At 52.6% G+C, this 21,008-nt stretch overlaps 1 protein-coding gene across 5 annotated transcripts in view; it reads right to left on the reverse strand.

Moving 5' to 3' along the window:
- The window catches only part of PALD1 (phosphatase domain containing paladin 1), a 94,576-nt gene extending 73,585 nt beyond the window's left edge, over window positions 1-20,991 (reverse strand). For 3 of the 5 annotated variants that reach the window (XR_009054065.1, XM_057737594.1, XM_057737598.1), the window contains exon 1: window positions 94-219. The gene's annotated coding sequence lies outside the window, so the exon portion shown is untranslated. Of the gene's footprint in view, window positions 1-93; window positions 220-495; window positions 580-20,930 lie in introns of those variants that run through there. The other 2 variants (XM_057737597.1, XM_057737595.1) reach the window with 2 other exon arrangements.
- Window positions 20,992-21,008: the final 17 nt, after the last annotated feature.

Raw genomic sequence — 21,008 nt, forward strand, 5'->3', positions numbered from 1 at the left:
AGTGGGTGGTCGGAGCAGCCCCAGCCGGGGAGTGCCCAGAAGACTCCTGGATCAGCCCTCCCTCGCCAGCCCCGGGTCCGGACGCATCGATACCTGCCAGCCCGCGGCTCCGGGGGGCATCCGCGCTCCTGAGCCTGGCGCGCTGCGCCCGAACTGCGGGCGCCGAGTCACGCAGCTGCGGATCGCGCCCGTTGCGGGCTCCGGCTTGCTCCTCCCAACTTCCCCAGCCCATCCGTGGGCAGAGGCGGCTCCGGAGGTTGGCAGGCCGGGCGCAACGGGGCGAGGCCACGAGAGCAGGAGCCCGCGCACGCCGGCAAAGGCAGCTGTGCGCCCCAGCCCCAGCGCGCCGCCTGGCTCCTGGCGCCCCGCGACCCCCACGCCGAGGGGCGGACCCGGCCGGGCCGCCAATCAGCGCGCCCGCCGCCGCCCGGCCAGCCAGAGCCCCGACCCCAGCCTCCGAGGGGGCGGGGGTCTCGGATTTAAAGACGCACTCACCAAGCAGCGTCCCGATTGGCATTCCAGAGCAGCGACTGCCTGGCGGGGAGGGAACGGCTAGCCCCACCTTTCGCGGCCCCGCTTCCTCCCTTCTCCCGCCCACCCTCCGCCAGGGAGGAAAAGCTTGGGGCGGGGGGAAGCTAGTTCCCCTTCCCTTGTCATTAGTTCGGCTTGCTCTGGAAGAAGCCCAAACCCTACATCCAGCCTCCCTGGCAGGAGAAAGAAGCAAAAGCTCTTGGCGCCACACCCCCTCCCAGACTCCAGCTCCCCAAGAGATCGGCGGGCCCTTGCTGCTTTCTGCTTTTTAAAGCCAGGCCAAGTCTCGGCGGGACCGGGACGAGCAGCTGGGCGCCGGAAGAATCCTCGCTGTGCTGTGCAACCTGACCTAGGCGATTGCCCTCTCTAGACCTCCTCAGCCACAACAGGAGTCAACGGTAGAGCCCTTAAAGAGCAGACTGTCCACTCAATCGTGGGCTTCTCCCAAGCCCTGGACACCCTCAGTCCCCGGAGGCGAAAAGAGAATAACGCGGCAAAAACTTCGGAAGGGGAAGGGTCCCTCTGCCCTCACCCCGTGGCTCCCCGCAGTGACACGCACAATCCCCATCCCCGGGGGGAACCTGTCCCCGCCTCTCGCTGACAGGGTGCTGGCAGCCTAGCCAGGCCTACCCCCAGCAGCCCAAGCCAGCCCTCCGCTGGCACGCCCCCCAACAACACCCAAGTGCATTCACTCTCTCGCCAATGTTTCCACTGGGGAGATGGACTTTGTTGTGATGGGTGAGTCACTTCCTCCTTCTCTCTGCTCCACACTCGGGAAATCTGTCTTCCTCACCTGTCACTACTGCCTGGCCCTCAATCAGGGCTGGAACAGGAGTCAGTGAAGTCCGAGTTTCCCCAGAATGAAGGCAGCGCAGGCCTCACCTCTCTCCAAAGTCAGGCCAGAAGGCGCTGGGCTAGGAGAGGGCCACGCAGACCCTGCAGTCCATGTGAGCCCTAAGAAATAATAAAGACAAGCGAAGTGGCTATTTGTTGTGCTCTTACTAAGTCTCCAGCATCTAGGTCTCAAGTGCTTCACTGGATGATTCTATGAGATAACTACTTTTATTATCCCTCTTTTAGTGGATGTGGAAACTGAGGCCCAGGGAACACTTGCCCTCAGCTCCAAGCCTCCTTCTGAAAATCCAAGGTGTGCAAGGAGGAAGGAAGCAGAGAAAGACCAGGAGTGGCCTTGGGAAGCAGACCTGACCTTCAGAGACCAGAAGAGCTAGGCTCAAGTTGGCTCATAGTTTACTGCCTTTGTGGTCTGTGATATAACCTCTCTGATCTTCAAGTTCCTCAGCCAGAATATGGCCTGTCCTCCTTCAAAGAGGTGTTGACAAGCCAGGAAGCTGGGACATGTGATGCCTTGGTGTGGCGTGTGGCACACTATAGACTCCATCCTTGGGCACTGACTGCTCCCTTCCTTCCTCTTCTTTGTACAACCTCGTAACCTACCCCACCCCCTGTCAGATTCCCCAACTGATGCCGCTGCCATACTGAGGATGCGGAGTTCCAGGATAATGCCCCCCTGCAGCCAGGACTAAGGTAGGGGTACGTATGTGCACTGAGACTGTGCTCGAGCACACACACATACACATATACAAACGTGCACACACACACTGTGCCTCCTCCCGCAGATGCTGGGATCTGTGGCTGGCTGCCTCTCTAGGCTGAGCTCCTGGAAGACAAAAGTCTGTGTCTGACCTGCCTTTTGGTCCCCAGCACAGTGCCTGGCACATTGGTCATTCATTCATTTGTGTTCACTAAGCACACAGTGGGTGTTCCTGTTGAATCAAGCAGAGAAGCCCAGGGCAGACATATCCCCAGAAGGGCCAGAATCCCAGCCCTTCTGCTCCAACAGGCAGCCTCATGGCTCAGCTGGTAGACCCCAGAAGTAGACGGCTGGGGGTTTAGAGGTATCTCAGAGACAGAGTACAGATGGCACCCAGACCACAGCGTCCAGCCTCACCAGCCTGCCCCCAGCCCCTGCTCAGAGCAGCAAATCCTGGGACTCCTCCCCACCACCACAAGAAAGCCTGCAGGATCAGATCCGTGCCCCACTCCTGACCTGGGGGCCTGGGAGGGGGAAGGGGACTGAATGTGGAGGCAGAGAAGAAGGAAGGGACACAGCAGTCCTAGGTATACTCCAAAGAAGGCACTCTACCCTCTCTCTTCAACCCCAGGCAGAAGGGAAGAATCAATTGAGCCAATGCAGCGCAAACTACCTCATAAGCTCCCCAAGAAGTCTGGAAGCTCAGAGCAGAAGTCCAAAAGCCCCCTGAGAAAGGATCAATGGTCCCAGAACAGGACCTCAGAAACTAGAAGGCTCAGGACCCATCCCCTACTCACCCAGCACCACACCAGCACTACCACTAGCCTACATCCCAGATGCACAAGCACCCAAGACACCACCTTATCATCTAAAGAATGCTCAGGCCCCGTGGGTGGCCCAGCAGTACACTGTGTGCTCGTATATGAACACGTGTATGTTCACCATGTGTGCTTGTGTTGCTCATGTATGTTTGCAGAGATGTGAATGTGAGTGTGCATTTTGTGTGAGTGTGGATGTAGGAGTGAGCGTGTGTGTATATGTGGGTGTGTGTAGCACACACACAAACTAACCCACCACTATCCAAAACCAGGCGAGCTGCTACTGCAAAGGATACTGAACCACCCCACTACTCATGCTTCGGGGAGAATCACCAGTGGCCATCCACAGCCCCCTCTGCCCAGGCAAGCAAGTCCGAAGTTCAGTCTCTGCAAAGAACCATAAGCTGTGCGAACCCCCAGTTCTCTCGTGGGAACACTCAAGCCAAGAATTATTTCCTGACAGGCAGAAGCGACTTGCGGGAAGGCAGAGGAGCTGGGTGCAAACCAACAGAGATGAGACTTGACAAAAGATGAGAAACAGGCCCCACTGCTCTTCTCTGCTCCTTGCTCCGAGCCAAGCCCGCCACAGGCTGGGGGACACTGGGCCCGAGGAATGGACAACGTCAGGGCAGGGAGCCCATCTGGCGTTGCTCCCCGTGGCCACATTACTGCCAAGCCTGGGACCCACGTGGGTCCTCCAGGGTGGGTGTCTTGGAGCCTGCAGTCTTCCTTGTGAGCCAGGTGGTCTCTGAGCCCCAAAACAGACCTGTCCCTATCTGCCCTGGCTGCCCCAGGGTCCTGGCCCTCCAGGCCCACCACCCTGCCGCCAGGATCCAGCAGCCCTCGCTTGTTCAGGCCCTTCTGTGTGCAGTCGAGCGCTGAAAGACAGGCTCTGAGTAGGACCGACTTGCCCTGGATCTAACCTCAACGATTTTACCACTATGTGACCCCTACCTTAAAAGTCACCATATTTCTCCGAGTCTTATTTTCCCTCATTTGTAAAATGGTCTGCAGAGCAGTTTATGCCTCTGGGAAGTGTCTGGAAGATTAAAGGAGTGCCTGGCACTCAGCCAGAGCTCACTGACCAAAGCTATTCTTACCGTTACTACCATTGCCACCGGAGCGCACACCCTGAGGCAGCCCTGAACCTGCCAGGGCAGAGGGGTTCTTTGAGGCTCAGTTCAGGTTCCACTGCCTTTCCCTGCTCACAGGACCTCTCTCTGCTCTGGACTCCTTCCCCCTCACCTCTGTGCAGGGCCCTGGGACCTAAGCGTTCCTGCCTGGCACGGAATACATGTTCAACAATTGACCTTATAATTATCAGCAGGGTTATTCATTTCATTGGTTGGCCCTCCTTTGGCTCTAGGTCCAAGGATAGCATCTCCCACCTCTCAAATTCACACACTAGGTTCAAACTTTTTTGACAGAGACTCAAAGCAAGACATACATTTTAGGGTATATATGTGGAAAAATTAAAACTCTAACTCAAAAAGATACATGCACCCCAGTGTTCACAGCAAGTCAATTTTACAACAGCCAAGACATGGAAACAACCCAAGTGCCCATCCACAGACATTTGGCTTAAGAAGTTGTGGTATATTTATACAATGGAATATTATTCAGCCATAAAAAAGAATGAAATATTGCCACTTGCAGCAACATGGATGGACCTAGAAAATGTTATACTTAGTGAATCAGACAGAGAAAGACAAATACTATGTGATACATTCACATGTGGAATCGGAAATATGATACAAATGAATCTATATAGAAAACAGAAAGACTCACAGACATAGAAAACAAACTTATGGTTACCAAAGGGGGAGAGAGGGAAGGACAAATGAAGAATATGGGTGTAACAGATTCAAACCACTGTACATAAAATAAATAAGCAACAAGGATTTACTGCATAGCACGGAGAACTATATTCAACATCCTATAACCTATAATGAAATAGAATCTGAAAAAATCTTTGCTGTATTAACACAATATTATCATGGTGTGAAACTAACACAATATTGTAAATCAACTATTATATATATATATCAACTAATATATGTATATATTTTTCCCCATTTTAGGAGAGCCAGCTGCACAGAGACAGAAATATACAAAAAAAAAAAAATGTTTAGCCTTATGCATTGATGCACTCGAATACTTTCTAATCTATCCTAGCCTATTTCTTTTTGTTTTTACTGATTGCAGTGCACAAACTGATTTTACATGTAACCTGCAGTTTGAAAATGCTTTGAAGAACAATGAGGTCCCCGAGGGCAAGGCGAACCTCCCGTTCCCCCAGCACCACTCAGTGCCTGACTGAAGAGTGCCCAGGACATGTGAGAGGAGGGTGATTCTATCTCCAGAACGTTCCTCAAGTACTACAAGGAGAGCGCTCCATTAGAAGAAGAAGAGAAAAAACGGAGAAGGAACCCTGGTTCATTCATTCATTGCCAGTCAATCAATCAACAAACATTTACAGAGCCCCTTCTATATTCCAAGCCCTGTTCTAGGTCTTGAGCAGTAAAAGAGACAGACAAGGTCCTGCCTTCATGGGGCTGACATTTTAGTAGGCTAGGAGCAGGAGGTACAATAAGCAAGTAAATAATAACAGAAGCAAGATCATTCCTGAGTGATTCGTGCTTGGAAGAAAAAAATACAATAGAATGGTAAAGAAAAGTGTCCTGGTGGGGCCACTTTAGAAATGATGGAGGTCTCTGAGCCTCAGGTAACTCATGACACTTATCTCACTTATCTGAGCTGGTGGTCGTGGGACTTAAATGGGGTGATGACTTCAAAGTATGTAGCACCATCCTGGCACAGAGTGGCCTCTATCATCGTCATCATTAAATGGTTAACCATGATTGAAAGTAGGCTGTGATAAAGTGCCGCAAAGTGCAAGGTTGCACTGCGGTTCAGAGGATGAGGGGACAAGGCTGATTACAGCACAAGTCCAGGACCCATGCACGTACTGGCTTGTTCCTCTGCACAGCTCACCTGGCTTGTCTCTCCCCATTTTCCAAGCCACAGCTCCCTACTCCCACCCCACCCTACAATTCAGCCCAGCCCAGTTTGAGCTGTCCTCTCTGAAAGCTGGAGCACTGAAGAGTTAACTTTCTTCTAGTGGGTGTCCTGAGCTGCACAGGGATAGATACCCAGTAGCCTTCGCCACCCAACCCGGCGCCTCTGTGGACTCCTGCTGATCAGACCATGCCTACCCAGGAACATGGGTACTGACTCCCAGCAAGACAGCAAGAGGGTAGAGTTCTGGAGCCCAGCTCTGAGAAATGCTGCAGGGTCTGGGTCTGTTCAGTTGGAGCAGAAAAGGCTCAGAGGCAGGACACTGTCTTCCAGTCCCTATAGGGCTGTCAGGGAGAAAGTGAGGATCCCTGTCTCAGGTGAGCTGCTCAAGCATGTGAGCTCCAAGCAGCAATGTTAAGTACCTACTATGTGCCTGCCCTGGACTCAGGGTGCAGACCCCACCCTGCCCTAGGTGCTCACAGACCTGTGGGGCAGGCAGACCAGGAAACTGATCTTTCAGAGAGATGTGTTTCCTGCAGGGTGGAGTGGGGACTGGGATGCTGGAGGAACAGGGATGGGGACACCGGCACAACCTTCCAGGTCAGCTTAGAGCAGAAGTGGATGTCCTGCGAGGGCCCGCCAGCTCAGTGATGGACAGTGATTTGTGTTGGCTTCGGCATCAGACGACCTGAGTTTGAGTTCAGTTTCTGCCACTTCCTAGCCATGTGACCTCAGGCAAGTTTCTGAGCTTCTCTGAGCCTCTGTTTCCACATCTACAAAATGAGGATCAGGGATTCCTGGCCATCCAGTGGTGAAGACTCCCAGCTTCCACTGCAGGGGGGACGGATTCAATCCCTGGTCAGGGAACTAAGATCCTGCATGCTGCGTGGTGTGGCCAAAAAATAAATAAAATAATATTTTTTTATATATTTATTTATTTATCGGCTGCATTGGGTCTTCATTGCTGCAGGCGGGCTTTATCTAGTTGAGGGGAGCGGGGGCTACTCTTGGTTGCGGTGCTCAGGCTTCTCATTGCGGTGGCTTCTCTTGTTGCGGAGCACTGGCTCTAGGCACACAGGCTTCAGTAGTTGTGGCTCATGGGCTCTAGAGCGCAGGCTCAGTAGTTGTGGCACATGGCCCCAGTTGCTCCGCAGCATGTGGGATCCTCCTGGACCAGGGCTCGAACCCATGTCCCCTGCGTTGGCAGGCAGACTTCCACCAACTGTGCCACCAGGGAAGTCCTAAAATAATTTTTTTTAAGTGCTTATAAAATGAGGATAGTCACACATACTTTGACAGGATTTTGAGATTAAATGAACTAACAAATTTAAAGCCCATAACAATAGCTGTCCAAGAAGAAACTCAATAACATGATAGTAGTTGTGGCTGCTGGCATCACCAGAAGATCCCCTCCGAGGTGTCTCCCTGTGCCCTCACCTCCTCCCTCTCCTTCTTGTGTAGTGCCTCCCGAACGTGCAGAGAATCCCCTGCCCCCACTGCTATCAGAAAGGAGCTCCAAGTGGCCTTCTGCTGGGTCTCACTGCAGGATCCCAGGCCCCGGACACTGAAAATAATGAGGCGGGGTGGGATGAGGGGGCGGGGTTGAGAGGGGTCTGCCAAACCCTGCAGCAGGAAGACCATCCATCCCTGAATAAACAGGCTGTCACCCCTTCCCTCCCACTCTCCCTCTCCCTTAAATAACCCAGATCTGTTGCCCAGTTGTATCCAAGCAACACCACTCAGGCGCCCAAGGATGTCTCACGCTGACAGAACCATTTATGAAGATGCTGCAGGGGAGGAGGGGGCGGGGTGGGGGTCAAGGGAGCTACAGAGGCCTGACAGCGTCTTCCCAAGGCCTTCATATGGCAAGTTCCTGGTCCCCAGGAACAGAGCTCCTGGGCTGACCCCTCACCAGACCAGTGGGCAGCGAGGAGTGTTTGCTTACCAGAAACATTCCAGGAGAGGCCAGCCTCCCAGACTTACAGGGAAGATCCCAGACTCCCTGAAGCTGGGGACACGCAGGAGCCAACGAAGTGCCTTGGAAAGATCACTGGCCCAGGCTCAGCTTCCTGAGGTCTAGTCTCAGTGCCAACACTCACAGGCTGTGTTATCCCAGCCAGGTCACCCACCTCTCTGAGCCTCGAAGAACCTTAGTGCCAGAAGAGGGTTAGGAAAGGGACACTCTCACACTTTTTGACAGTATCTATCCACATAACAAATGCATAGACTCTTCACCTCAGCAATTCCATTTCTAAGAATTTAGTCTAGAGATGTGTCTACACATGGACAGATCGACAACTGTGCAAGGTTATTCCTCGTTTGTGACGGTGAAAGATTGGAAACAGCCAAAAAGTCTGTGGGCAGAGAGATGATTGGCCAGATAAACTCTGAAACAACCAGAAACTGGGAATGCCATGCAGCTATTTTAAAACACAAGGCAGATGTATATGGGCTGATAGAAAAGGATCTCTAGAGCTGAGAGCAAAGCCCAGGAGTGGACACAGCCAGAGACGATCTGGGCGGTGTGGTCTGGGTCAGTGGGCACTGGAGCCAGCCTTGGCATCTGTCTCTAGGTGAATAGATAAGTCACGTGGATTCCAACCACGGAATCCCATCCGACAGGCACACCCAGCAATCCAGGTGCACATGCAGAAACGTGGAGCATGCTTGAAAACACAGTAACCTGTGATAAAATAATAGATAGAAGTGGACTAGCCATACAATACCACTGATGTAAAGTAACACAGAAAAATAACCAGAGTTTTTAAAAATGAGGATGCAAGAACATGCGTTATGCAAGAACATTGATCAAACACACTCCCATGGGTGCCTATGAGAAAAAAGAATGCGATGAAGGGGAAATGAAACAAAGAGAAAAATGCCAGAGAAAGGCCTCACATATATGGACGATGATGAAGGGAAATCATTTACTCAACTCTCCAGCTGAGGTAAGAAAGAAGGAAGGAAGCGGGGAGGGAGGAGAAGAAATTACAGGACAGGGTCTCTAATATTCTAGCATTTTAGGCGCTGTATAGATATTGTCCCTCAATATCCACTGGGGGATTGGTTCCAGGACCCCCACAGATACCAAAATCTGCAGATGCTCAAGTCCCTTATATAGTGGTAGAGCTGTATCAGCTCTACGTACAGTACGTGTCAGCTGATGTGGAAACTGTGGATGTGGAGGATTGCTTATATATACATACACACACAGAATACAGTTGACCCTTGAATAAACGGGTTTGAACTGCAGGGGCCACTTATATGCAGATTTTTTACAACACTACAAGATTCACGATTGGTTGAATCTGGAGATATGGAACAGGGGCTGTTGCCAGGGGCCAGCTATAAATTAAATTATACGTGGATTTTTGACTGCACGGAGGTGGGCTCCCCTAACCCCTGTGATGTCCAAGGGTCAACTGTACAGTAAATGTCTCTGAAGAACAGGTAAGAAACCAGTGATTTTAGTTGCCTCCAGAGAACTGGGTGGCTGGATGGAAACTTTTAACTGCATATCTTGTTGTGCATTTGAATTTTGTTCCAAGTGGACGTGTTATCTATTTTTGAATAATAATGATAATCAGCTGCCAGGTTTGTGTACACGGGGTCAGTCTCTGGAAGGCTACAGAAGATGCTGGGAAAGGGCTTAGCCCTCAGAGGATAAATGAGGCCTGGCGAGGGGAAGCAGGAAGCTTGGGGAGGCGAATTGGACTTGCCTTCCACTCACGATCCTTTTGTACAGTTGGCTTTTTTTTTTTTTACCTTGTGCATCTATGATATTTTCTAAAAACTGTCATTTTTTTTTTAATTTTTTTTTTTTTGGGCCATGCCACATGGCTTGTGCGATCACCAGAGATTGAACCCAGGCCCTTGGCAGTGAAAGCACAGAGTCTGAACCACTGGACTGCCAGGGAATTTCCTAATAACTGTTATTTTTAATTTTTATATTGAACACTTTATATCAATATCTGCTCAAAAGTAGAGAATAGCCTAATCGACTCTATATACCCAATATCAAATGTGACAATTATGAAGATTTTGCCACACTTGCTTCATCTACTATTATCTTTTTTTTTTCTCTTTTGGTTTTCTTTCTGGAGTATTTTAAAGCAACCCCAAGAATTACACAATTTTACCTACAACCTCCATCAGAATATGATGGATGTAATAAACACATCTTAAAGAAACGAAGTCTAAGAAGCCAGACAGAGCAGCCTGCCAGACCTGGAGGGATTGATTCCCTGTAGGAAATCTCTGAGGGGTAGTGGTCCCTGCGTCTGCTTGACTGTTCCCAGAGAGGAGGAACTCACTCCTGACCCAATCTCCTTCTTTGTCCTAATAGCCTAGAGCTAGGCTTTTCAGAAGGGAGAGACACCACCCCCTATTCCCTTTGTTGTCTTGGAGGCCCCCAGCCATGGGCAGGGGCAGCTCAAAGCCACAGAGAAACAGCCCAGCTCATTAGAGTTCCTTCCTTTCCAAAACAAACTCAGAAGTATAATGGCACGCCACGCACGTCCACGTGAACTGGGGGCCACTAAAGGCCTGCTGGCTTGGAAGGCCTCTCCAGGCGCCCCCCCAGGCCATCTGAGAGAGGCATTCATTGTCCCGGCAGTCAGGGGAAAACCTGGGGCCTGGACTGGACAGTTGCTCCCAGCCAGCCTACAGGAGCATGTGAATCACCAGCAGGAGGGCTTCAACCGCTGATTCCCAGGCGCCACTCCAGCTCTCCTAAGCCAGAATCTCCAGGGCTGGAGCCTGGGAAAGCCCCCTGGGTGGTTCTACGGCAACAGTCAAGTGTCTGGTGTTGGGGAACCACTGGGCCAAGCGACCCTGAGGCCCTCTTCTGGCTGCAAAGGGCCAATCCGACTCTTAGCAGCTTGCCTTTGTACCAAGATTCTGGCTTGCCCCCAGCCCAGCCCAGGGTATAGTGTCCCCACCTACAGCTGGCAGGGGACCAGGTGATGCCAACTCCTCTTAAGAGTGTGCTGGCCAAGGCTGAGGTGCTTTCTGAGGCCAGAGGCATAGATGCAGAGATGGCATCTCACCTCCTCCCTTGTATGGTCTTCCCTCCTACAGGGGAAGGGAGACACTGAGTGTTTACTCCACGCCACAGTTCACGCACATGAACTCACTGAAGCCTCACCCCCATCCCATAAGGCCAGAGTCATCTTATCCTTCTTAGCAGATGAGGAAACTGAGGCTCAGGGAGATGCACCAACCCGCCCCAGGGCACACAGCTGGCAAGGGACTGAGCTGGGATTCACACCAGGCAGCCTGACTTCAAAGCTCCCCTTTCTGAGTGGATATGTGTACATGTGTAACTGATTCACTTTGCTGTACAGCAGAAACTAACACAACATTGTCAATCAACTATACTCCAATAAAAATTTTTTTAAAAAGTTCCCCTCTCCTACTCATAGAAAATCTCAGGCTGCCCCTGTGCTCCAGCAACCGAGCGAGACATCTGCCATTCCCTCTGTCTGCCCCAAAGCGTGGTCGGCAGGACTCTGCTTAGCATAACCGTGGGGCCCCTGGGTCGGGGGCATGTGCCCCTCCACAGCGCGTCAGTTATGATCCTCTGGAAAGTGGGCGCCAGGGCAAAGTTAGCAGTGCAGATGGTTTATTGGGGAAAATGCCTGTGAAAGACAAGGAGAGAAGGGGCAGGAGTGAGTGGGGAAAGCCTTCAGACCTTGTTGCAGGTCTGATACCTGTGCAAGGATGGAGAAGGAAGGAGGGTCGGGAGGAAGAGCCCCAGGCCCAGGGCAGCCGTGAAAATGTCTTAGCCAGGCCAAGGGGGAGACCCAAGGAAAGACTGTCCATTAGAGGAGTTCTGCATCGGGTAGATGTGGCCCAGCTCTAGTACCCCCGCTGGGCTCAGCCACTGGCCAGGAGCCCAGGCACGATCCATTGGCTTGCCTGTCCCCTCCACCACTAGGCAATGCGCTCCCACAGGGCAGGGAAATATGCACTGCTCATCTCTGTGTTCCAGCCCAGCGCACAGCATATACTAGGAGCTTAGTAAAGGCCTGTATAAGTGACCAGGCCACCCCTCCAAACACTGCAGGACAGCTGCTTCCACTGTAAGAGGTGGTCTTGGGCAGAGGAAACAAGGAAGAAATTCAAGTTCTGAGTACCTACACATACCACACTTCGATTCAAGGTCTGCTTTTGGGTTACAAAGGGCTTTCTCAAAATTACCATGCTGGCTATTTTCAGCCCACCTGAGAAGTAGGTGCCCCTCCCACCTCCCAGAGCACTGAGGCTTGCAGTGGTGATGTCACTCCTCTGAGGATGGCTCTCCTGATGCCAAAGCCTGCTGTGCCCTGCCCACGGTAGCAGGTCCACAAGAAGCCCTGGGCCTGGACTGCTCTTGAGGCAAGAGCAGGGAAAGGGGATCCACATTTGGGCCCTGGGAAAAAGAAGCTTCCTTAACCTTGCCTGGTTTCCCTCACACCACCTTCTTTCCAGCAAGAAAGTCAGGCAACCTTTCTAACTGAGCAGAAAACCAAGAGGCCAGGCTTGATAAGGGCCATGACCAGACAGGTTGGGTAGACAAGGCCCCTGACCAGGCTTCTGGAGACTCAAGCCCTAATCAAGATCCTGCCTCACCATGTCTACAACCAGGCAAGTCAAGGAAGCTCTCTGGGCCTCAGTCTCCTCATCTGTAAAATGGGATAAATAATTCTCGCCTTGCACATAAACACAAGTACTCTTCTCAGACCCCATCTGTGGTGGATAGGTGGACAAACTGCCCATTTGGAGGCAAGTGACAAAGTTGAGACAACTCTGGTGCACTGCCAGCATGAACCCCGTGGTTCTCCTTCCGTGGAACATCAGGGCTGAAAGACTCTTTGTGGGAATTTAACCCAACTGCTCACCTCACCCAAGAATGCTCCCCACAGTACTCTGATCTTTTACTGGGTGCTTTCTAAGTGCCAGGTTCTGTATTAGACTTCAGATCCACAATCCCATTCCTCACTTTTGAAAAGTATATTCCGCTACTATCCTCATTTTTTGAATGAAGAACCCGAGGCACAGAGAGGTTGAGGAACTTGCCCAGTGTCCACCAGCCAGCTCTGACGCCAGAGCCCTTGCGTTCAGCCACCAAAGTGCTGCCTGACTTTCATCCTCCCAGGGATGGGCGCTCACCCTGTAGGGAGACTTCTCTGCAGGACTGTGCTGGCCTTAGGACGGCCTTCCTCCTCCTCCCAACATGAATCGGACCTCCCTTTCCCAGCCACTCTCCTCAGTCCCCAGCTGGTCCTCTCCCCCGCACCCTGGGACCACCAGCGCACAGGTACATACCTCTGCCTTTCAAATATTTGAGAAACTCGCCATCTCATACCCAATGGCAGACTTCTCCAGCTAAATAGCCCCAGGGCTTTCAAAGGCCCGTGGGAACTTCCAAGACCCGAAAGGCCTTAACTGTTAGTCTACCTCCAACCCCCCCAGGGGGCTCTTTCCCAAGGGGCTTGAGAAGAGAATGAAATCCTTCTCTCTCTCACCACTCAACCCCTCCCTATCCCCCAGGAAACTGGTCTCTGGGCTCTGACTTCACACCTAGCTGACATCTGACATTCAGAAACCTGCAGACAAGTCTCCTTCTGGAACCCCCATGCACCTCCCAGCCTGTCACCCCGCCCCCTTCAAATTTCTGAAGGGAGTGCAGCCTGAGCTGCCGCTGGCAGGAGGCAGTGAGGCAGTGAAGCCGTTTAAAAGGCCCACTACTCTGTCGGAGAGAGAGGAGGAGGCCAGGATGGGCGTGAGGCCGGCAGGCGGGAAGGAAATAAAGAGCCCGGTGCAGCGGATCAGGACAGCCCCAGGCAGGGTCTTGGCAGGTCTGTGGCAGACCTGTGGCAGGTCTGCCACAAATCCCTGCCTTCCTCACTCATTTGTTCCACATTCTCTCACTTCCTCTCACCGCTTCCCCCTTGTCACTCAGGGAGGGCGGCCTCCCACCCCCGCTCCAAAAACCACTATTCAAAAAGTTAGTGTTTAATGGGTACAGAGTTTCATTTGGGGAAGATGAAAAAGTTCCAGAGATGGAGGGTGGTGACAGCTGCACAACAATGTGAACGCACTTAATGCCACTGAACTGTGTACTTGAAAGTGGTTAAAATGGTCAATTTTATGTTATGTATATTTTACCACAATAATAAAAAAAAAGCATAACCTAGGGCTTCCTAGGTGGTGCAGTGGTTAAGAATCCGCCTGCCAATGCATGCGACACGGGTTCGAACCCTGCTCAGGGAAGATCCCACATGCCGCGGAGCAACTAAACCCATGTGCCACAGCTATTGAGCCCGTGTGCTGCAACTACTGAAGCCCCGGTGCCTAGAGGCCGTGCTCCGCAACAAGAGAAGCCACCACAACGAGAAGCCTGTGCACCACAACGAAGAATAGCCCCCGCTCGCCATAACTAGAGAAATCCCTTGCGCAGCAACAAAGACCCAACACAGCCAATTAATTAATTGATTAATTAATTAAAAAAAAAACTACCCAAAGCAATTTACAGATTCAATGCAATCCCTATCAAATTACCAATGGCATTTTTCACAGAACTAGAGCAAGAAATCTTACGATTTGTATGGAAACACAAAAGACCCCGAATAGCCAAAGCAATCTTGAGAAGGAAAAATGGAGTTGGTGGAATCAGGCTTCCTGACTTCAAACTATACTACAAGGCCATAGTGATCAAGACAGTATGGTACTGGCACAAAAATAGAAAGGAAGACCAATGGAATAGAATAGAGAACTCAGAAGTAAGCCCAAACACATGTGGGCACCTTATCTTTGACAAAGGAGGCACGAAAATACAATGGAAAAAAGACAGCCTCTTCAATAAGTGGTGCTGGGAAAATTGGACAGCAACATGTAAAAGAATGAAATTAGAACACTTCCTAACACCATACACAAAAATAAACTCCAAATGGATTAAAGACCTACATGTAAGGCCAGACACTATCAAACTCCTAGAGGAAAACATAGGCAGAACACTCTATGACATCCATCAAAGCAAGATCCTTTTTGACCCACCTCCTAGAATCATGGAAATAAAATCAAGAATAAACAAATGGGACCTCATGAAACTTAAAAAAAACTAACCCAAGTGGGAGGGAAATCCAAAAAGGAGGGGACGTATGCATGTGTGGCTTATTCATTTCGCTGTGCGGAAGAAACTAACACAACATTGTAAAGCAACTATACTCCAATAAAAAATTAATTTAAAAAACCCCCACAGAATGGAGAAAATAATTGCTCCCTCCCCCACACACAAATAGCCTCACCAAGAAGTCCCAAGCGGGCCAAGTCCAGCTCTGAGTAAGAAGACCACTGTGTGGGAGGCAGAGACCCCACACCAGCCCCATGGAGTGGTCCTGGAAGTCCCAAAGCCATCTCTCCCCTCTAGCTTCCCCAGTGGCAGCCCTGGAGCAAAGGGCACCTGTCGGGCCAGTAAGGGCCTGGAGACCCCCAGTCCCAACCCCAGGTCAGAGCTAGATGCTACCAGAGGCACCAAGAGGCAGTGCCTGGCCCACGGTCACACAGCAAGTTAACCACACAGCCCAGTGAGCTGACCCAACGCGGAGCAGTCCTCAGAAGGGAAATGCAGGCCAGTTGGGGTCTGGCAGGGGTTTAAAACAGGATCCCTGGGCTATTTCTCCCTGCTGTTTCCCTTCCCACCTCCCCAGGCTGATGGGAGGAGCCTCTCAAGTTCCTCATTTCCCTGCAGGTTCTGCACTCGGCCTTTGCAGCCCTGGCACGTGGCGTCTTCATCCCCCTGGGTGACGGCAGGTCATGAAGGGGTCAGGCTTCAGCATCAGACAGGCCTGGCTGAGTCCTGACTCTGCCTCTATAAATATGCTTCTTAGACTAGGCCCCTTATCTGTAAAATGGGCACAATAATGCCTAATTGGTGTTCTCCTGAGGATTAGCACAAATGATATAATACCGACGAAGGGCCTGAAATGCAGTAGATACTCAAATTTTTTTTTTCTCTTCTCTTCCCTCCTTGGGACCCAGGGCCTTCTGCCTAGTACAGGTGGTGTGAAAAGGGTCAGCAGCTTCCCCCCTCCCCCACCGATTGCCTGGGTAACCTGGGGGCAAGTCCATTCCCTTCGCGGGGCCTGTTTTTCCACCTGCAACAGAGCTCTCTGACCCGTCACAGGCGTACATAACATACCCAAAAGCACATGTGTAATACGTTGTCAGGCATGCCACCTACAAGAATATTCCTAGCAGCATTATTCAGAATAGCCCAAAACATATAAACAACTCAAATGTCCACCAGGAGAAGAATGGATGAACAAACGGTGGTGCAGTGTCATAATGGAACACTTCCTAGCAACTAAAATGAATGCGCTACGGACACAACAACATCCTGGACGAAAACCACAGACTTGAGAGTGAGAAGAGCTAGATCCAAATGAAAATGTAGCATGAGAGGCCATCGTTTAGACAAACTTCTAGGACAGGTAAAACTAGCTTATGATGATTGAGGGCAGAGGGGTGGTCACCTCTGGGTAAGTGGCGACATTGACTGGGAGGGGGCCTGAGGGCAACTTCCGGGGCGCTGAGGATGTTCTATATCTTGACCTGGATATGTTACATAGATGTACACGTCTGTGAAAATTCATCAGATTATGACTTTTAAGATCAGTGCACTTTACGTATTATTTTCACCATCCCCTTTGCCCACTAAGTTCCAGCTTAGCTTCTTTCACTTTCCCAAACTGACCGGCTGTAGTCCCGCCTCAGGGTTTTTGCATTTGCTGCCACTTCCTAGATTGCTCTTCCTCCAGCTCCTCCTTCCTTCCACTTAGCTCTCTGCTCACCTGCCACCTCCTTGAGAGGCCTTCACTGCTGCCTCCACCTGAAGCAGTGCCTCATTCTCTCACTATTCTGTCACCCTAATTCTCAGCACAGCACCCATCACTATCTGAGACTTTCCTTGTTCTGGCTGTTTGCTTGTTTATTGTCTTTCCACACCTACCCCCTACCCCACCCCAACGAGGATGTCAGCTCCCTGAGAGCAGGAACATGCCTATCTGGGTTCGAATCTTGGCCCCACCTAGAGCAATGGCTGGCACACAGTAGGTACTACATAAATATTTGTGGGATGAACAGACCATTTCTAGAGAAGGTCAGGTTATGTTTCAAAACTTTACTCTTCAAGGTGGTGAGAGGGAATTCATTTTTTGTGTGTTTTCATCCACCCCGCAAATGTGCAAGAGAGGCCTCCAAGGTGCCAGGCACAATCTGAACTCTCCAGGGCTTCTGAGGGAACGCCCAGGGTGAGTGGCTGGCTCAGCCTCCTAGTTCCCAGGGCAGGGAGACTGATGGGCTCCGGGTGTGGCCCAGGCTGCCCATGCCAGCTGAATGTCTGGGCAGCAAGAGGGCCTGTGCCTTGGCGGGAAGCCACCCCTTCTAAAGAGCCAGAGAGCTCAGCCAAAGCCAGCCGCTGTCCCTGCCTGCAGGCCTGGTCACTTGCTGCCATGGCAACTGTCTTTCCAAGCCACTGGCACTAAATGCAGAAGGCACAGCGCCAGGAAGATGACAGGGCATCTGCTGGGCTCCGCTGTCCTGGTGAAGGAGGCACCTTGGCCTGCCGGAGTCCACAGCTGGGAGAGGTGTGTGTTGTTCCTGTGTCTTTCCCTGTGTGTGTGTGTGCGTGAGAGAGAGAGAGAGAGAGATGCACAAGCACGGGCAGTCTCTCCCACAAGTGGAATGGGGGTTCCCGTAGAGAGTAAAGAATTGTTCAGTAGTAAAAGCTGTCATTCACCGAGCATTTACTACACCAGGTACCCTGCTAAACACTTGTCATGTATTTCCTCATTCTAGTCTCACAACAACCCTGTGAGGCAGGAGCTATTCCTGCTTTTACAGAGGAGGAAAATGAGGCACACAGTGGTTATATAACGCACGGAGTCTCACAACTAGTAAGCAGTAGAGCAAGGATTAGAACCCAAGCAACCAGGCGCCAAAGCCTCAATGATAACCAGCAGGAGCACAGCCTCTCCACGGGACTGAGTCATTTGGTTTTCCCACTGGTCATTCAGTTTTCTGAGCGCTGCACAGGCACCAAGGAAAAAGAAAGAGGTCTGAACTGGCTTCTGACTTCAAGTTGCCACTAGCTCCCTGCAGGACATGTGGGTAAACATGACCACAGTGCTGAGCCCCAAGTCTCAAAGAACAGAGCAGAGCACAGAGGGCTCTGTGGGACAGGAAGGCATAAGAGGGGAGCCTGGCTCCCGCACCTGCTGCTTGGATCTCCAGCTGGGAGTCTTGGGGTCACAGTGGAAGCTGTTCTAGAATCAAGGGATCAAGGGACGGATGAAGTTCTGCCCTGGGAGGCCACCTGCTGGACAGATGGCAGCAGGACAGCCTGGGCAGCCAGTCTCTCCTCTCCTTCACAACAGGTATTTTCCAGGTGTTCTCCGTGCGCCTAGCTCCATGCTAAGTGCAGGGATGCAGAGCCACACAGATGGTAAACCCGACAGTCTGTGTGGGGCTTACAGCCTGCTGGGGAAGGCAGACAGGAGCCAACAGCCCCCCAAGTAAAGATGTAACCACAGCTGACAAGTGCTCCGAGGGAGTGTGAGGTGGTCATCTTTAGACAGGGTGGTAGGGGAAGGTCTCTCCAAGGAGGTTATATTTAAGCAAAGACCTTAAGGCTAGTAGGTGTTTGCCAGGCAGAGTGGGAGAAAGGGCATTTGGGCAGAGGCGACAGCAAGGGCAAAGGCCCTGGGGTAGGAACAAGCTCCTTAGATTCCAAGAACTGAAAGACGGCTGAAGGCAGCTGCAGGTGGAGGGCCATGAGGCATGAGGTCTGGGCTTCAGGAGCTTGCATCTGATCCCAAGGCAACAGGAGCTCTGAGGGTTTGAATGAGGGAAGTGCTGCAGTCCTGCCCACAGCTGCTGCTCCTGGGAGGCGTGGATTGTGGGGACCACCAGGAAGCCAGTGCCGTTGCCCAGGCAAGAGACAATGGTGGCTGGGACCAGGGTGGTGACAGAGGAAATGGAGAGGGTCAGATGGATTCTGCAGAAGGATTGTAAAAGCAGAATCGATGGGGCTAGTGGGTTGGACGTTGGGACATTGGGGAGAGGAGGGAATCAGTGTGTCTAGCTTGAGTAGAGGTAGGGGCTTGAGTGAAGTGGGAGCACAGCTCAAGGAGCACATGAAAAGCTCAGTCTTGGATGGCAGGGGGAGCTCAAGAAGCCCATGAGGGAGCCCAAGGGAGGTGCACAGGTGGGTGGTGGATGGGGGTCCCGGGCTCAGAGGTAGAGAAAGGCAGGGCACCATCAGCACTGGGTGAGGTTTAAACCTTGGGAGGGCAAGACCCTTCAGAAGAAGGATGTGGTGGGAGGGGAGGGAGCCATCAGTGCCGAGTGGGTGGGGCGCACTAGAGAACGGGGAGGGGGCCAAGAGGACAGAGGACTGAGCTGGAGCAGCAGGGAGGTGGGAGGGAGGCTTGGTGGCACCAAAGCCAAGGGGTAATAGAGCATTTCAACTGTGTCAAAAGCTGCTTCGAGGTCAGGCAGGACTAAACCAGTTTGGCAACATGAGTGTCCCACAACCCGAGCCAGGGCAGTGTCCATGGTGGGCATGGTGGGAGATGCTCTCGGGAGTGAAGCGTGAATAGGAGGCAGGGAGTGTGGGGAGGCAGCACCACTGATGACAACTCGAGAAGACACGGCAGCTGGAAGGGAATTAGGGTGTGTGGCTATAAAGATGGGGTGTCAGGGCGTGGTGGGGCGCCCTGAAGGGAATTGGTCTGGAGTATGGGGGGTGCACGAGCATGGAGGACAAGGGCAGGGCTGCAGGACCCAACAGGTTTCCAGAGCCTCTCTCTTCTGCTGGTCCTTCCACGTTCACCCTGGTTTCTGTAGCCATCCCTGTAACCACCACCCCTTCCTCTAATGAGGGAAACTGAGCCCCAGAGAGGGGCCCAAGGTTACATGAGGGCTCTGCCCAAGCTGGCTCTTTGGGGGGGTGGGCAGGCTGTTTGGAGTCGTGGGAAGCCAAGAATGGTGCAGAGGTCATGTGGGCCTTCCCTCCCTGCCAGGCCTGCCTTGCCCGGCTCTGGCAATCCCCCAGCCCCACCTGCCCTGGACAGCGTGGCAGAGGACAGCAGACAGACCGGCAACCCAGGAAAGATCACTTGTTATGGGGCCTGAGCCTCGTACTGTTGGGGGAGGGGGGTTTTGAAGGAAAAACAAAAATAGAAATACAAATTAGGGCTGGGGACCTTGGAAGGGTCTGAAACTTCCTCTTCATTAGCCTCAAGGTAGCTAACTCCTCCTGCGGCTGCCTTCACCTGAAGCAACCGACGTCACCTCTCAGTACCCACCCTGCAGAGCTGTGAGCACTGAATGCCCAGAGCGTTTTGACGCGTGGGTCCCTGGGTGAACTATGACAAATTGTAGCTGTGGCTACTGTAGACTGGCTTCCCTGGGGGTGGGGGGCGCTCTGCTGTCCCTGAGCCCGAGGGCAGAAGCACTGTGGAGGACAGAAAGGCGGTAGGGACCCACCCCCCCGTCCTGCCCCCCACCCCAGAGCCAACCTGGCACCAGGTGGGAGCTCTGCAGGTGACCCCGAACCATAACTTCCTCCTGAGGTCCCCAGCTTACAGGGTGGGCACGTGCCGCTCCCACCCCTACCCTTCCCTCCCCGCCCCTCCCACACCCGCACCAGCAGCAGGAGAATTAGGTCCTTGCACAGGGAGGCCCAGAGTGGGGATGGGGTAGATGGGAAGCGGACACATCCAGCTGACCCCAGAGCCCTGACCGCTGGGCCCAGGCGGGGTCTCACTCCAGAGGGTCCCTCTTTCCTGGGGCTCCCGGGGACCCTGTGGCAGGACCCGCAGGTCCGGGGAGCTACCCGCGGGGTGGGGCCAACCCGTGGGCGCTGTGACACACGGGCAAGACCTGCAGCGCTCAGACAGGCCCGGGCCTGGGGAGGGGGCGCCCTGCTGCGCTGGGGACCCGCGACAAGGCTCCAGGCCACTCACCGCCGCCTCCTGGCTCCTCTCGCGCCGCAGCCTGCTCGCTTGCTCCGCTTGCTGGCTCCAGAGTCGCCCGGGTCGCTC

The sequence above is a fragment of the Hippopotamus amphibius genome, chromosome 5 (assembly GCF_030028045.1).
Source record: "Hippopotamus amphibius kiboko isolate mHipAmp2 chromosome 5, mHipAmp2.hap2, whole genome shotgun sequence".
Classification (NCBI taxonomy): domain Eukaryota; kingdom Metazoa; phylum Chordata; class Mammalia; order Artiodactyla; family Hippopotamidae; genus Hippopotamus; species Hippopotamus amphibius.